Consider the following 12,808-nt stretch of genomic DNA (forward strand, 5'->3'; position numbering starts at 1 on the left):
TACCCTGGGGACCTGGGTTCGAATCCCACCAGGGAGGTTGGTGGAATTTGTATTCAATAAAAATCTGGATTTACAAGTCTTAACTATGACCTTGAAACCATTGTCAATTGTCATAAACACCCATCTGATTCGCAAATGTCCTGTAGGGAAAGAAATCTGCCGCCCTTACCTGGTCTGACCTACATGTGACTCCAGAACCACAGCAATGCCTCTTAAATGCCCTCCAGGATGGGCAATAAATGCTGGCCCAACCAATGACTAACTTTTAAATAGTATTTGAAACTTGCAGGTTGTTTGCTGGGCTCGGGGACCAATATCTTCTGGTGAATTAACAGATTCAAATTGAATAGCTTGGTGTTCTAGAATCAAATTGAAACTTTCTAGACCAATTGGATTGGGTGCAAAAATGTGTCATCATCACCTTGACCACTCTTTAGAACAAACCCAGCAACTATCGGGAAATATTTCGAGTGTTGTGTCCAAATACCTCAGACATGCCATTCAAAACAACTGAACACGTTGGAATTATGTGGGATGGACAGAGAAATGTAAATGGGTAGAGCTTTCATTCTAAGGGTTGGTGCAGAATCGATGGGCCTCCTGCATTGCAGGAATTCTATGATTTGTGTAGTGTGTGATTTACTGGCAGAACATACAGTGCAGAAAGAGGCCCATCGAGTCTGCACCGACCCACTTAAGCCCTCACTTCCACCCTATCCCGTAACCCAATAACCCCCCCGAACCTTTTTGGATACTAAGGGCAATTTATCATGGCCAATCCACCTAACCTGCACATCTTTGGACTATGGGAGGAAACCAGAGCACCCGGAGGAAACCCACGCACACACGGGGAGAACGTGCTCCGCCCAGACAATCACCCAGCGGGGAATTGAACCTGGGACCCTGGAGCTGTGAAGCAATAGTGCTAACCACTGTGCTACCATGCTGCCTCTAATACTGGTAATCTATTGTAGAATTTTGTTCGGAAATGTTAGCATACACATGTGGCAACGTGAATTTCTTTGTGGACGTGTCTGTCGAGTTTCCAGATTCCTATGGATCCGTTTTAATGAAATCCCTTTCCTCTTGAGCTTTCAACTTCTCAATTCAATTTAATTTGGTGAACATTGACATTTTTCTGTACTTCTATTCAGTTCATTTAGAAAATATTCTGAAAAGCAAGGATCAGAAAAGTGGTTTCCCCCCCCCCCCCCCCAGGGGGGCTCCGCTGGTCACTGCAGCCCAATTGGATCAATTACCATTGACAACTATTCCACTTTCCATTTATCTAGGCAATTAATAATCCAATTTACAACTTCATTCTGCTTCCCCTGGGTTTTCAATTTAGACAAGTCTGAAAGTCAAGACACACAATGTGCAGCATCTTCCACTCATCAACTGCCTTGATACAGCTCCGCAGAGAATACAAGGGAATCGGTTCAAGCCTGGCTTTCATCGGCACGTGGCACTTTGAATTTGTAGACCCTTGTTTTTGAATTTCTGCTTTTAATGCGCCTCAATGATACAAACCTAATATCATAAGAAATAGGGAGTCGGTTATTTGTCCCCTCGAGCCTGCACTGTTGGACGGGATGATGATGACTGATCTGCTTGTAGCCTTGACCCAACTCTCCTGACTCCTCCCCGCTCCCCCACCCTCCCCAAAACACCAAGAACCTTTGACTCTCTTGTCAAACAGCAACTTATCAAACGTGGCCTTGTGTATGTCCAGTGACCCAACCTCCAATGCTCCCCCGGGAAAAAAATCTAATTACCTTCTTGAGGTTAAAAACTGCTCATCACCTCCATCTTAAATGGGCGATCCTTTATTTTTAAACTGTGCCCCCTCCCCCCCCCCCCCCCCCCCCAACCGTACTTCTAGACTCCCAAAGGTAAAACATCCTTGCAGCATCCACTCTGTCACGATCCCTCGGAACCTTTTATGTTTCCATCAGATCACCTCTTGTTTTTCTAAACCCCAATGTGTATAGGCCTAACCTACTCGACCTTTCCTGCATAAGACAACGCTCATCCAGGGAAACAGCCAAGGGAACCTCTGAACAGTTTCCGATGCAAGTACATCCTTCAAGTAAATGATATAAGCCTATTCCAGTGCCCCTAGACCTTAAGTAGTGATTTCGTGGGATGTGTCACTGGCAAAGCCAGCATTTGTTGCCCATCCCTAATTTGCCCTTGAACCGAGTGGTTTGCAAGGCAATTTCGGAGGGCATTTCAGAGTCAACCACATTGCTATGGCTCTGGAGTCACGTGTAGGCCAGGTCAGACCAGAGGAGGAGGGCAGACTTCTTTCGCTGAGGGGCATGGATGAGTCAGGTGGATCATTGCAGCGATCAATGATAGTTTCATGGTCAACATTACTGAGACTACTTTTATATTCCAGATTTATTAATTGAACCCCTGTCTCGAGTGATCGGTTGTGTTGTATTTTTTGATTGCCGAAAGAGAAAAGGTATGGAGGTACCCACACGCTGGATTCTTGTAGAACACGATGAGAGGTTTATTGAGGGTGTTGCTCTATGCAACCGAGATGGTGATCTACTCAAAGCCTGCCACAACAGTGCTGTCGTCACTACACATCATGTGACGCCAAACCAGCAGGAATGTATTCCCAGATGCATAACACCCCTTCCACGGCAGCAATTAACATTTATATAACAGATCGCCTGATATGTTATTTCTATACATATACACAATTCAATAAGACGGTCTCTGTGGTGGTCGCCTATTCCTTTTTGGTAGAATTTGAACTCCGCTACTTACGACCTCAGCAGTGTCCTCGTTTATTTCTGTAGATGGTACTTCTTGAGTAGTTATTTCAGTATCTGTCATTATCGGCATTGAAAAGCCCCCAGAAACTGAATCTGAACTCGCCACTGTCTCTGGTCTCCATTCCAAAGTCTACCTCTCTAGATCTCCCAAAGATCGAGCCTCTTGAGAGGTTTCTGAAAACTCACTTTGTGTAGCAAGCAGCTGATTAGCATGACACTGCCAAATTCTTTCATTGTCCGTCTGTACAGTGTATGATATTGGACCCGTCTTTGCTAGGATCATAGCAGGTGCCTACTTCTTGTGAGTGGCTTAACACCTAGCTAGCACTCTCGCTCCCTGGTTGTATACGCTTCTTTTAGAGAGTTTCTCCCTCCGAGCAATTTGTGTTTGTAACAACGACCTCTGAAGTATCAGGTGGAGTTAAGAAATCAAACTGTGTTCCGCTGAACTCTGCATGGTAGAATGTACGGTGCTCCAAAATTTGTTTACTCTTCTTGATAATGTTCCCTGGTCCTTTGATGCTTTGAGAGAATACTTTAATGATGTGCAAAAAGTTCACCCGATCCATGGATAATATGGAACTGGCTTTATATGGTCTGTATATCATCCCCCCAAGTAGTCCTCAAGCTCCATACAATCAGAGATGGTGCTCTGCTCAAAGTCTGCACAAGCTCTCTGCTACTGCCACTACGCACCACATAACGCAGAACAAGCCGGAATGCAATCCCAGATGCATAACAGGCTGGGCCTCTGGATTACTAGTCCAGTGACATTACCAATATTCCATTACCTTCCCCTATGCAGATGCTCTGCAAGGTTAAGCTATCGCTGGTGTTCCTTCGGTTATGTATCACGTTTGGTTCCCCTGTAGTTACACAGTGATGCGTAATTCTTTTCAAGCACAAAATATTCCACTAATTGTATCACTTTGCCACCCTTGATTCTGGGATTCCAGTGCGGAACAATCACAGAGTGGCTCTCTGTGTTGGTGAAAAGGAAGCACTTTAAAAACCCGACTCAAACTTGAAAATGCTGGTGCAGGAAAACAGGATGGACAAGAATCCAAGAATCAAGGGTGGCAAAGTGATACAATTAGTGGAATATTTTGTGCTTGAAAAGAATTACGCATCACTCTGTAACTACAGGGGAACCAAACATGAGTCTGCACGTTCTCCCCGTGTCTGCGTGGGTTTCCTCCGGGTTCTCCGGTTTTCTCCCGCATGTCCCGAAAGACGTGCTGTTAGGTAATTTGGACATTCTGAATTCTCCATCAGTGTACCCGAAGAGGTGCCGGAATGTGGCAACTAGGGGCTTTTCTCAGTAACTTCATTTGCCCTGTGAATGTAAGCCTACTTGTTACAATAAAGATTATTATTATCAAAAGTAGGCAATTTAGCGCCTTGAGTTTCTCCGCCATTCAATTAGATCATGGGTGAAACTCCATTGATAGTCCTTTGTTTAATGTCCTTTGATACCCTCACTTAGCAAAGATCTAAGGGGCGGCACGGTAGCACAGTGATTAACAGCTCCAGGGTCCCAGGTTCGATTCCCGCCTTGCGTCACTGTTTGTGCGGAGACTGCACGTTCTCCCCGTGTCTGCGTGGGTTTCCTCCGAGTGCTCCGGTTTCCTCCCACAGTCCAAAGATGTGCGGGTTAGGTGGATTGGCCATGCTAAATTGCCCTTAGTGTCCAAAAAGGGTAAATTGGGGTTACTGGGTTACGGGGATAGGGTAGATACGTGGGCTTGACTGGGATGCTCTTTGTAAGGGCCGGTGCAAACTCGATGGGCCGAATGGCCTTCTGCACTGTAAATTCTATGATCTATTGATCAAAATCTTGCAAATTTTCATGACTTTCAATTCCATTGATATTCCATACTCCCGCTACCCTTTGTGGAAAAGGATGCTTTTTGATTCCTCTGCGTCCAATTTTAACCTTTTCTTCTGTATTTTCCCTACCCTTTTAAAGCGAACATAGCACAGAACAGCTGCTCCATATCTGCCCTATCAATCGAATCATGGGTGAGGTAAGTACTGCTTAACAACTTCCTTGCCTTGCAGGTCAGCTGTTAGTTTCGGGAGATCAGTTTCGGGAGCAGGCCTATTGGCTGACTGTAAATCAGGAAGGAAACAAAGGGTGTGGCTGAAGTGCCTTTAGAAACAGAGTGCTGGAGGCAAACAGAGTGTATCTGAGTTTGGGTAAGGCTGAGTTTGGGTAAGAGGTGAGTGAGGGCTGTGTTTTTTGGTGTTTGGGGGTGAGTTTCCAAAAAAAAAAAAAAATCCAATTCATTAAGTAAATTAATTAACTAGTTAAGGGAATTTGGTGCTCATCTTAAGGAGGTGCAGAGAAGCAGACCTGTGAAGGAGTCTCGGGAGCAATTACAACACAGCCAGCAGGTAAGTGATTGGCTTGTGACTGGTAAGTGATTTCTCTCTCTTTGACTTTCTCTTAGCTGTGTAGTGTAGTTCAAATTTAACTTCAGGTTTAAGTCATGGCAGGAGAGCTCAGACCCGTGTCATGCTCCTCTTGTGAGATGTGGCAAGTCAGGGACCCTTCTGGTGTCCCTGACTCCTTCATCTGCAAGAAGTGTGTCCAACTGCAGCTCCTGTTAGACCGCTTGACGGCTCTGGAGCTGCGGATGGATTCACTTTGGAGCATCCGCGATGCTGAGGAAGTTGTGGATAGCACATTCAGTGAGTTGGTCACACCGCAGATTAAAATTACTGAGGCAGATAGGGAATGGGTGACCGACAGACAGAGGAAGAGTAGGAAGGCAGTGCAGGGATCCCCTGCGGTCATCTCCCTCCAAAACAGATTTACCGTTTTGGAAACTGTTGGGGGAGATGGCTCACCAGAGGAAGGTGGCAGCAGCCAGGTTCATGGCACCGTGGCTGGCTCTGTTGCACAGAAGGGCGGGAAAAAGAGTGGCAGAGCTATAGTGATAGGGGATTCAATTGTAAGGGGAATAGACAGGCGTTTCTGCGGACGCAAACGAGAATCCAGGTTGGTATGTTGCCTCCCTGGTGCAAGGGTCAAGGATGTCTCGGAGCGGCTGCAGGGCATTCTGGAGGGGGAGGGTGAACAGCCAGCTGTCGTGGTGCATATAGGCATCAACGATATAGGTAAAAAACGGGATGAGGTCCTACAAGCTGAATTTAGGGAGTTAGGAGTTAAACTAAAAAGTAGGACCTCAAAGGTAGTAATCTCAGGATTGCTACCAGTGCCATGTGATAGAGTAGGAATGACAAGATAGCTAGGATGAATACGTGGCTTGAGAGATGGTGCAAGAGGGAGGGTTTCAAATTTCCTGGGACATTGGGATCGGTTCTGGGGGAGGTGGGACCTGTACAAATCGGACGGTCTGCATCTGGGTGGGACCGGAACCAATGTTCTCGGGGGTGTGTTTGCTAGTGCAGTTGGGGAGGGTTTAAACTAATGTGGGAGGGGGATGGGAACCGATGTAGGAAGTCAGTGGGGACGGAAACAAAAGGCAGGAAGGGAGAGTGTGTAAAGCATGACCAGAGAAAGCAGGGCAGAGAGCAAGGAAAGTCTACATTAAACTGCATTTATTTCAATGCAAGGGGCCTGACGGGCAAAGCGGATGAACTCAGGGCATGGGCGGGCACATGGGACTGGGATATTATAGCTATGACTGAAACATGGCTAAGGGAGGGGCAGGGCTCAATGTTCCGGGGTACAGATGCTATAGAAAGGATAGAACAGGAGGTAAGAGAGGAGGGGGAGTGGCGTTTTTGATTAGGGAGAACATTACGTCAGTACTTAGAGGGGATATATCCGAGGGTTCGCCCACTGAGTCTATATGGGTGGAACTGAAAAATAAGAAGGGAGAGATCACCTTGATAGGACTATACTACAGGCCCCCAAATAGTCAGCGGGAAATTGAGGAGCAAATATGTAAGGAGATTACAGATAGCTGCAAGAATAATAGGGTGGTAGTAGTAGGGCACTTTAACTTTCCCAACATTGACTGGGACAGCCATAGCATTAGGGGCTTGGATGGAGGGAAATTTGTTGAGTGTATTCAGGAGGAATTTCTCATTCAGTATGTGGATGGACCGACTAGAGAGGGGGCAAAACATGACCTCGTCTTGGGAAATAAGGAAGGGCAAGTGACAGAAGTGTTAGTGAGGGATCACTTTGGGACAAGTGACCATAACTCCATTAGTTTTAAGATAGCTATGGGGAATGATAGGTCTGGCCCAAGAGTTAAAATTCTTAATTGGGGCAAGGCAAATTTTGATGGTATCAGACAGGAACTTTCAGCGGTAGCTTGGGGGAGACTGTTGGCAGGCAAAGGGACGGCTGGTAAATGGGAGGCTTTTAAAAATGTGTTAACCAGGGTGCAGGGTAAGCACATTCCCTTTAGAGTGAAGGGCAAGGCTGGTAGAAGTAGGGAACCCTGGATGACTCGAGATATTGAGACTCTGGTCAAAAAGAAGAAGGAGGCATATGACGTACATAAACAACTGGGATCAAGTGGATCCCTTGAAGAGTATAGAGATTGTCGAAATAGAGTTAAGAGGGAAATCAGGAGGGCAAAAAGGGGACATGAAATTGCTTTGGCAAATAATGCAAAGGAGAATCCAAAGAGATTCTACAGATACATAAAGGGGTAACTAGGGACAGAGTAGGGCCTCTTAAGGATCAACAAGGACATCTATGTGCAGAGCCACAAGAGTTGGGTGAGATCCTGAATGAATATTTCTCATCGGTATTCACGGTGGAGAAAGGCATGGATGTTAGGAAACTAAGGGAAATACTTAGTGATGTCTTGAGAAGTGTGCATATTACAGAGGAGGAGGTGCTAGAAGTCTTAAAGCGCATCAAGGTAGATAAATCCCCGGGACCTGATGAAATGTATCCCAGGATGTTGTGGGAGGCTAGGGAGGAAATTGCGGGTCCCCTAACAGAGATATTTGAATCATCGGCAGCCACGGGTGAGGTGCCTGAAGATTGGAGAGTGGCGAATGTTGTGCCCTTGTTTAAGAAGGGCAGCAGGGAAAAGCCTGGGAACTACAGACCGGTGAGCCTAACGTCTGTAGTAGGTAAGTTGCTAGAAGGTATTCTGAGAGACAGGATCTACAAGCATTTAGAGAGACAAGGACTGATTCGGGGCAGTCAGCGTGGCTTTGTGCGTGGAAAATCATGTCTCACAAATTTGATTGAGTTTTTTGAGGGGGTGACCAAGAAGGTAGATGAGGGCAGTGCAGTAGACGTTGTCTACATGGACTTTAGCAAAGCCTTTGACAAGGTACCGCATGGTAGGTTGTTGCAGAAGGTTAAAGCTCACGGGATCCAGGGTGAGGTTGCAAATTGGATTCAAAATTGGCTGGACGACAGAAGACAGAGGGTGGTTGTAGAGGGTTGTTTTTCAAACTGGAGGCCTGTGACCAGTGGTGTGCCTCAGGGATCGGTGCTGGGTCCACTGTTATTTGTGATTTATATTAATGATTTGGATGAGAATTTAGGAGGCATGGTTAGTAAGTTTGCAGATGACACCAAGATTGGTGGCACAGTGGATAGTGAAGAAGGTTATCTAGGATTGCAACGGGATCTTGATCAATTAGGCCAGTGGGCCGACGAATGGTAGATGGAGTTTAATTTAGATAAATGTGAGGTGATGCATTTTGGCAGATCGAATCAGGCCAGGACCTACTCAGTTAATGGTATGGCGTTGGGGAGAGTTATAGAACAAAAAGATCTAGGAGTACAGGTTCATAGCTCCTTGAAGGTGGAGTCGCAGGTGGACAGGGTGGTGAAGAAGGCATTCGGCATGCTTGGTTTCATTGGTCAGAACATTGAATACAGGAGTTGGGACGTCTTGTTGAAGTTGTACAAGACATTGGTACGGCCACACTTGGAATACTGTGTGCAGTTCTGGTCACCCTATTATAGAAAGGATATTATTAAACTAGAAAGAGTGCAGAAAAGATTTACTAGGATGTTGCCGGGACTTGATGGTTTGAGTTATAAGGAGAGGCTGGATAAACTGGGACTTTTTTCCCTGGAGCGTAGGAGGCTTAGGGATGATCTTATAGAGGTCTATAAAATAACGAGGGGCATAGATAAGGTAGATAGTCAACATCTTTTCCCAAAGGTCGGGGAGTCTAAAACTAGAGGGCATAGGTTTAAGGTGAGAGGGGAGAGTTTCAGAAGGGCCCAGAGGGGCAATTTCTTCACTCAGAGGGTAGTGAGTGTCTGGAATGGGATGCCAGAGGTAGTAGTAGAGGCGGGTACAATTGTGTCTTTTAAAAAGCATTTAGATAGTTACATGGGTAAGATGGGTATAGAGGGTTATGGGCCAAGTGCGGGCAACTGGGACTAGCTTAATGGTAAAAACTGGGCGGCATGGACTGGTTGGGCCGAAGGGCCTGTTTCCATGCTGTGAACTTCTATGATTCTATGATTTCAAACACCTCAATTCGACCGTAAACCCGAACGAATACAAGCCAACTTTATGCAATCCAACTTCATAAATTACCCTTTAAACAATGCCCATTCTGTCAATCTATGTTGTACTCCTCCCAAGCTCCTCAATGAAAGCAAAATATCGCCGGTGCTGGAAACGTAGAATAAAAACAGAAAATGCTGGAAAAGCCCAGCAGATCCGGCAATGTTGGCATGGTGGTTAGCTCTGTTGCTTCACAGCGGCAGAGTCCAGGTTCGATTCCTGCTTTGGCCACTGTCTGTGCGGAGTCTGCACGTTCTCCCCGTGTCTGCGTGGGTTTCCTCCAGTTTCCTCCCACAGGTCCCGAAAGACGTGCTTGTTAGGTGAATTGGACATTCTGAATTCTCCCTCAGTGTACCCGAACAGGCGCCAGAGTGTGGCGACTAGGAGATTTTCACAGGAACCTCGTTGCAGTGTTAATGTACCAATTTCTTGTGACACCAGTAAAGATTATTTATTATCCGTGGAGAGGGAAAATCAAGGTTAACGTTCTGAGTTCTTCTGAGTGAAGAAGGGTGGTGCAGGCCCGAAACGTTAACAAGGGTTCTCCCTCCACAGATGCTGCTGCGCCTGCTGACGTTTTCCAACACTTTCTGCTTTTATCTCAATATCTCCTTCCAGTGATTCAATGAGGAAAGGTTTTCTGCATTCATCCCAGATGGTGCTCTGCTCAAGGTTGGATACAATGGATATCGCTTCTTCATTTTGAATTTCAATATTACAGTTTGTACTTGCAACCCCTTTGCTCCTCCACAGCTACTAGCCTCTCACCTGGAAGAAAATGTCCCTGTTTGTCATTCTTGGATCTAAAGGAGTCGACCCCACACTGAACTCGATAGCATTGTTTAATCATTTAGTCTCTCCATGTCCCTTAGCTTCCCAGTCCAATCTGCACAATTTACGTTGCCTTCTAAAATGTCATATGCCAATTTGGATACGCCATTCTGTTCCTTTCTCCAAATTATTAATATATTTGAGGGAAAACAAAGGCCTGGTATAGAACCCCGAAGAATACCATACCCTGTCAATCGGAGATTGATGCTGTGTCCGGCCACTTGTCCAGTTACCAACCCATGTCACCATTGTAATTCAAACTGAGGTCATTGGTGACCTTGGGCAGTATTTAATGGAGGAAGCAGAGGTGGCCCACCAGATCAAATGCAGTTGAGTGTCCTGCATTGTCTGTTTTAGGAATATCCCACCGAATTAAATGGCACTCAGGCACTTAACTAGCCAGTGGCATGCCTTCCCTGGAATCAAAGAACCCTCGGGGGGGAAAGGTGGAAGTCCTGATTGCCGCGAGCTGCCAACCAGTCAGAGGGTGGCAGCTCTGTTGAACGACAGTGCCACTGGGAGGCAGTGGTGGCTGCCAGTACCACACCCTACCCAAAGCCTATCTATCGTAACATTGATGGAATCCAGGCCGCAGGTGGGTGGTAATTGGTGGGTTGTCGTGGAGTGGGGGAACAGCAGCAAGGGCAGGGGGATGGTTCTCAGTGACCCCATCTCCCCCCCCACCCCGCACCCCCCCACACCACCACCTCCGATCAGACACCGAGTACCTTTGACTGAGGGACGTCACTGCCGGATGCCCACGAGGAGTTCTGCATCGGTTTGTTTGACGTGCTTCCCACACGGAGGGCCTCTTCCCACTGTTGGATTAATACTAATGGCAGCGGGATTGGTAGCGAAGTGGATAGGCCATCCACAGGACCTATCCGCCATGGTGTTAGTCAGGGCAGATGCAGGAAGACCCCATCCCACCCTCCACCCTCCAGCCAGATTAATTTCTCACCCTGCCCTTCCAGCCACTAAAACTGGCACCGGGAAGGGCAGTAATTCCACCTCTCGTTTCCCCTGCCTTCCCTTTTGAAATGGTTGCTTAACTACACAATCGGAGCCTTTCATTTCAAGACGACGCAATAGTTTTGAATTGTCCGGAGTTCTTTTTGAAATACTTCTGGATGTTTATCGATGAACAATTCGGACCAGTTTATTGCAACCTTCAAGGTTTGCCTCGCTTAAATTTCAAACCTCGGTTTGTGACTCTGGCCTTCCCATCTGAAGCCTCAAACCAAGGCCGGGATTCTCCATTGTGAGTCCGCCCCACTCCCGCTGCAGGCGAGAATCATAGAATTATAGAATCGTAGAAGCTGCAGTGCAGAAGGAGGCATTCGGCCAGTCGAATCTGCACCAGCCCTTGGAAAGAGCACCCCACTTATGCTCACACCTCCACCCTATCCCCGCCAGTAACCCCAACTATCCTTTTTCCTTTTGGACACTAAGGGGCAATTTAGTACGGTCAATCCACCTAGCCTGCATATCTTTGGACTGTGGGAGGAAACCGGAGCACCCGGAGGAAACCCACGCAGACACAGGGCGAACGTGGAGACTCCGCACAGACAGTGACCCAAGCCGGGAATCGAACCCGGGTCCCAGGAGCTGTGAAGCAACAGTTCTAACCACTGTGCTGTGCAGTACAGGTCGCGTGACGGTCCAAAGGCTTCCCATCACTAACTTTCTGGTGGTGAATCTGGGGCGGGATTCTCCACCCATTCGTGGCAATGGGATTCTCTGCCCCCACTGCGGTGAACGGGAGCTTTGGCAGATCAGTGATGACCCTAGCCAACTTGCCCGTGCTCATGACCATTGCTTGATTGGTCAGACAAACTGGGAATTAATTCCGGACTGGTTTGTTGGATTTTTTTTCTTAAACTTACAGGGTGAGCGACCAGACATGGGCATTGTTTTTTTTTTTGGGTGGGGGAGTTTGAATCGAGTCTCTCAGCTGCAGGGCCATCAGCTGTGAAACTCCACGTCCACCTCAGATCGGTCTCGTTTAGTATCTGCTGGTACTTATGGTCTCGGCACCTTCTGTTCCATTCCAGTCTGCGAAAGCCAGGCTCGCGTGGCATTAGATTTATTCCGTCAATGCGTCAATCAACCTCCTGCGGTCACCCCCCCAGAACAGCGCAAGGGTAATCAACACGGCAACGGACCTTTCGAAATGGGCAGATTACTTCGAGCGACTTCTGAACCGCCTTCCCGCTGGCGCTCTTATAAAAAAAAAGCACGATTTGTTAAATTCTTGCAGAAGCTCCTCTTTGAAAGCAGGAATTGGAAGCTACCCCTTGAACCGTTTCTGTGCATTAATATTCTTCCCTCCTCCGCTTCAATTTTTTACCTTCTATTTTTTAAGTCCAGTACTGTCTTTGAATGTGTGTATATATCTTTCATAGACGTACTAATAGAGAAATAGAGGCTGCTTCTTGTTGTGGCGGCTGGACCGTTTATATTGCTCCTTCTCTGCCCTTATTACACAATTGATCAAGATGTTCCCTCTGGTTAGCGAGATAGCCAAAGCTTGTAGATTGCCAATTTAACAGGGACACAGAATGTAACTGTATCAGAACAATCTTAAAGCATCGCGTTTATTTATGCTTTATTTTAACAGCTAGTTAGACCTTCCCAGAGAGTCAGCAACTGCATTAATGGAATTTGGGGGGGGGGGGGGAAGTAGTAGAAAAAAAAGCAATTATGAAGATGCAA

The sequence above is a fragment of the Scyliorhinus torazame genome, chromosome 30, assembly GCF_047496885.1.
Source record: "Scyliorhinus torazame isolate Kashiwa2021f chromosome 30, sScyTor2.1, whole genome shotgun sequence".
Lineage (NCBI taxonomy): Eukaryota > Metazoa > Chordata > Chondrichthyes > Carcharhiniformes > Scyliorhinidae > Scyliorhinus > Scyliorhinus torazame.